Genomic DNA, 6,000 nt, shown 5'->3' on the forward strand with positions numbered 1-6,000 from the left:
GGTGAAGTGACTATCAAAGGAAAGACCACTGTCCAGCTGCATCCCATACACACACAGTTTCCATTATGTTGACCACTGCCTAGGTGGTAGTTCATGGGTACAGGGTTTTTAACATAGGGGATGTCAATGCAATACTTAGCTGTCAGATTGTGGCCATACATCACACACCACACATCTGACCCACAAAGGTCATTCTGTATGTTGCCCACAGTACTCATTGAGTCAACTATTGCTCCTAACTCATAGTCATTTTCAAACCTTAATAGGCAGATGCCTTCTGTGTTAGTCTGTGTGGTATAGATAACAAAGAGGGGGAGTACCAGGAATGAAACCTGTATTACTGTAGCTGGCACTGGTTTGATGTGCTTGTATTAGTCAGACACCTTCTGTAATGTTGGTTCTGTCAGCAGTTCAGTTGCCAACCAATCCTGTGAAATAGGAATATACACCTAGTTTACTGAGTGTAGCTGGAACACAGTATGGTTGATGGTGTTTTAAGACCTGGCAAGGTCATAATATGCTGTGTGAATCAACCTTACTGTCATCTACATCTGTACTGACTACATCAAATAAGTTGATCAAGGTTCATGGCCTTACAGACCAGACTCAGCAGGGTAGTAGTGCACTATTCCCCATTATCAGTGGTGACTCCTCCTTTGTGGGGTGTGATAACTGTTGCTGTGCACCATTCAGTGTGTACATAGCCTGACATGAAGCTATGATTGAACATGATGTGTATATGGAGAGCAAATTGTTCTGACATTTGTGTAAAATACATCCTAAGATGTTGACAGATCCCATGCAAGCTGTATGTATGGCTTTAGAGAGTGCAGGTTGTACCTGCATAGCTGTTATTACAGGGGCTCTGTAGTGTACATGGATGTATAAACATGTGTACCTGTTGGGGGGGAGGTGAGAGTGGGTTTAGGTTATCCAAGACCCTATCTGGATGAACAAGTGCTATTTCTGTAAGTGCAATACTTTTCATGCCATAGTGCTGTGAAGCATGGCAGGTCCTGTTATTGCTATAACGATTCATGACACAGCTATAGAATGCTCTGTGGTTGGCCTCATAATATGTGGCTGATTAGTTTCACAGTAGCTTTGTGTGGTTTTATATGGTGTATCTGCATCTTACTGAGGCTAACCAGGGATCACCTCCACTCATGTGTGTTCAGTCTTGCAGCAGTTACTACCGTCTGTGGTACAGTTTAAGGCAGGGTACCACCTGATTGCCTTCCTGTTTGTGTTTTTTTTGAATCTTGGTTCTGTTTCAATGGCACAATCACTGCTCTTATGTGAGTGTTTAAAGTGCATTTGTGTAGGATTCACGATGTCTGTGCTGTGACTGAAACCTGGTTCAAGGCTCCTGAGAGCACCTCAGCACTATCAGGTTTTACCTCATATCATGCGTTCTGGCCCCAAAACACAGACCACACCACAAAAGGAGGGGGTGTATCCATATTCATCAAGGATACCCACACCTCCAGGTTGGTGGCAACGCACGAAGCATCGGAAACCATCCAGGTGCAATTAACCATAGGCAAAACTGCTCTACAATTTGTAGCATGCTACAGGCCACCCTCTCAAACTCAGGAACCCCACACAGCCTTCCTGAAGACACTGGAGGTATAAATGTATCTCCAAACACCATTATATTGGGTGACTTCAACTACCAAAATATAGACTGGGAACATTTCTCAAGCCCAAACTTTCTAGCCCAAAGGTTCCTGGAGTTCATAAATTCAAATGCCATGGAACAACTAGTCACCGTTCCCACAAGAGGAGAAAATATACTAGATCTCATCATCACAAACATGGGGACAAAATGCTCCACACCGGAAGTATATCCCTCATTGGTGAGATCAGATCATAAACTAATCTCACTGGATATCCACATCCCGCCCCCACCCCAAACAAAAAGACCACAGTGAAGAACTTCTAAAGCAAACTTCACACTACTCAAGACTGGTGTGGTATCCTTCAAGGCCCCTGAGCCAGTGGAAACCACAACCCAAGCTGGAAGCCCTTACAAATGCCTTCTGAACACCTCCAGGACTGCATGGATCAGTCAATCCCTAATAAAACCAAGACTCTTTCCACCAAGGGCAAATGTCCAGTCTGGTGGACCCCAGCCATAAACAAACTTTACAATAAGAGGAGAAAGCTGTTACATGATAGAGCAAAATCCATAAAGAGAAGACATCTTTGATCACTATTAGTAAAAAATACGAGCACTCATAAAATCATCCAAGGCCAACTTTGAGAGAAAATTGCCATAGATTCAAAGACAATCATAAGGCCTTCTTCAGCTATGTTAGAAACCTGGGTGGAAACTCCCAGATATGCTCAGAATTAGTCAAAATGATACAAAAATCACTAAACCCACAGACATTGCCAACATACTGGCAGACAGGTTCAGTGCAAACTTCACCCAAAAGGAGAGATAACTATCCCAGCGGAGTGCAGGCTCCCAGACATCTCCAATGCGCAGGTGAAAGCTGCTCTCTCTAAAGCTAAAACACAGCATCAATGGGACGGATGGTGTCCCCGGCTGTGTGCTACACGAACTCAATGAGGAACTAAACCCGCACATAAGGCAGCTATTTAATCTTAGCCTTACCACAGGATACATGCCCAAGGAGTGGCATACGGCAACTGTGGTCCCACTCCACAAAGGCGGTGCCTCTACGGACCCTGGTAATTACCGCCCCATAAGCTTAACAAGCCTGGTCTGCAAAGCTATGGAGAGGATCATAATGGAACTCATAAACAAAGACATAGGGGACTTGAAGACATTTTACCCGACCCAGTTTGGCTTTGTCAAGGGCAGATCATGCCTTTTGAACTTGGTCGACTTCTTCGAAACAGTCACCAAGGCCATTGATGAGGGAAAGACAGTCCATACAGCCTACCTTGACCTTGCAAAAGCTTTCGACACAATACCCCACTCGGGTATTATAGAGAAACTTACCAGCTTAAATGTAAACCCATATGTCACAAGATGGGTTGCAAACTGGCTAAAGGACAGAACCCACAGGGTTAGAGTAGCTGGCGCCATGTCAGACTCAAGCCGGTCACAAGTGGTGTCCCACAGGGCACAGTCCTTGGCCCCCTGTTGTTGGGCATCTACTTCTCAGAAGTACAGGCTAACATAGGAGGACTATGGCTGACAAAGTTTGCAGATGACTGCAAACTGGGAGCCATAGTGGAAAGTACATCGGACACAGATATCCTTCAGAGGGTCTCCACGGAAACTGATAGCTGGTGCCAGAGCCATGGCCTGAAGTTAAATGCCAAAAATGTATAGCCATACCCTGGAAAAACAATGTAACACCAATCTACCATATAGGTGGCAATCCACTAAGCACAGAAGAGGTTATCAGGGACCTGGGGACCCAGGTTGACAGTGGCCTTTCTTTTGACACTCACATTGCTAAAGTGGTTAGAAAAACCTTCTACATTGCCCACCTGATCATGAAGGGATTCACATCCAGATCAAGTGAGGTTATTGTTCCCCTGTACTCTTCACTTATCAGACCAATGATCGAGTACAATGCCCCATTCGGGATGTATCTCACCCGACACCTGCAGCAATTGGAGAGACCCCAAAAGTTCCTCACCAAAAGGATAAAGGGACTCCAAAATCTGTCATATGCTGCCAGACTGAAGAAACTCCAGCTCTATTCAGTCGCATACCGTCTGCTCAGAGGTGACCTGTGCCTGACATACAAGGCCTTGTCCAACCCAGAATCAATGGGCATTCTCCACCTCAAAAAATCCAAATCTACCAGATCCACTAGAGCAAGCGACTTAAACCTTAGCACGGATATAAATAGGACATGCTGGAGGGATAGATTTGTCACCCAGAGACTCCCTATGTTGTGGAATAAAATCCCAGTCCATGTGAGGCAGAGCACCTCGCTGGCTCTGTTCAAGAGAAATCTTGACCGGTGGATGGGAGATCGTAGGTTTACCCCGGGAATCATCTCTGTGTCACTGCTGGACAGAGGCACAACAAACTAATGGGCACAGTATTTTTTAACATAAGGGGTGGCGTAAGCCACAAAAACTCTGGGCTAGGCTTATAAATGCCTTAGGGCAGATGGCCTAGTATAAACCTATGAACCTATGAACCTATTCAGCATTTGCACATGCATTGTCCGTCTGCATGGGTGCCATGACAGTCACCACTTCGCTCTTAAGAAGCATAACATTGACTTTGGAGACTGACTATGTGTAGCATACTGTTAGCCCTGTTTGTGTGACTATGGTGATCCAGGTCATTGGGGTCAATGAATTCCAACATGCATTGAGGACAGGTGTTGGTACATGAGGAATCTTCCCAGTTCATAATGGGATAGTTGAGAGTAGCCATTATTATGGTTTTCTGTCTCAAACATAATATTCCCCATTGCAGCACAATATGACAGTTGGGAATTCTGAGGCATGGTGGGTGATCTGTCTCAAGGTGCAAATTGGATTCCACTTTGGCACAAAGGTAGTTGCTCAGCATAATGCATCTGAAGATATGCAAGTGCAACTAGCGTGGAGGTGTACATATCCTTCAGGAATATGGACACACCTGTGGCCTGTGTGTTTCAATAAAGGATAATGGCCAAGAGGTGAGGTATGTGTTATAACATGGTCATGCAGGGGTGCTCTCCGGAGTGTTGAACCATATCACAGTCACTGCACAGATATGTTCTCCATGTTAAGGATTGACGTAAGTGAGTCCATATTGAGTTTCTGAAATGTATCATTGAGTAGCGAGATGGGCAGTTTATTGCTTGGCTGTCCCTGTTACAGCAGTGGACTTTCACTTGAACTTTGCATGATGAAGGCACTAGCCAGTATCCAGATTCCCAGGGGTGACAGGTGCAGGCCCTGTCTGGCAAAGCATCATGGTCTGTCAACCATGTTATCCCAAGCAGAGAGATACTGGATACCCTTTGAATTACACCAGTACATTAGACAATTGTGGAATACAGTCCTTTTGCCCCTATACTACAGTATCATTCTGGCCAATGGCAGAATGCTACCCAGGCCTTGGGACATACCTGCATGGGCTACAAGACTTGACAGTTCCTACATGTGTGTTTCCATGCAGTCCAGGCTACTTCATCACAGGTCCAGCACAACAATATGGAATATGCCAGAGCCACGTGTATAGTTCAAAAGGTGGTTTGAGTGTATGGGTATGTGGCTAATCATGGCAGACAGGCAGCTGACAGTATGTTTGCCCTTGTATAGCTTGGTGTGTAACATAGTGCTAGAGTTTTCATTCACAAATGAGTACTGTTGGGTATATTTATGGCCACATGTTCTGAGGGGTGCACAATTTGGCAAACTATGTCATACAGTTTGTGAATTATGTTGTCTGTCTATTCCAGCTTGGGAGGTCTCTTGCTTGGCCAGATACTTAGAAGCCTCTGTGAATGTGTGTGATTTCTGGTGGTATGTGTGGGTGTCCTTACTGTGTTCTGGTAAGGGTATGTGCTGGTTGAGGTGATAAGATGCATGTGTTAACCTACACCTCATGACTGTCCAGTCCAGTCATGGCTGTAGACTGGACTGCCTTCCAGCTTTCCCCTTTAGCTGCATCCCAGACAATGTGTGGGGTGTGGTGTTAGGTGTGTTTGGCAGTGTACATGGCATAGAGATTACATCCCCCCAGAATGGCCACATACACAAAGCTGACATTAGTAAACACCAGTAGTTGACTAGTGGACATGCCTGTATGAGCATTTAGTACTACAAGTGCCAAGCACTGTATTTACTTTACTTATTGCTTATGAAGATGTTTTAGGCAGTGATGCTCACACATAAATATTTGTGTTATGGATGTGATAACACTGGCTATTACAGAAACATAGTAGCTACCTTTAGCAGCAATCCTCATCTGAGGAGCACATCACATCCTGATAGTTGATTACAGATGATGCAAGTGTCAACAGGTCTGTATCCTTTTCTGGGTATATACTCACATATCCACCAGAA

This window comes from Protopterus annectens, chromosome 11.part0 (assembly GCF_019279795.1).
Source record: "Protopterus annectens isolate FY-2018-M chromosome 11.part0, PAN1.0, whole genome shotgun sequence".
Taxonomy (NCBI): domain Eukaryota; kingdom Metazoa; phylum Chordata; order Ceratodontiformes; family Protopteridae; genus Protopterus; species Protopterus annectens.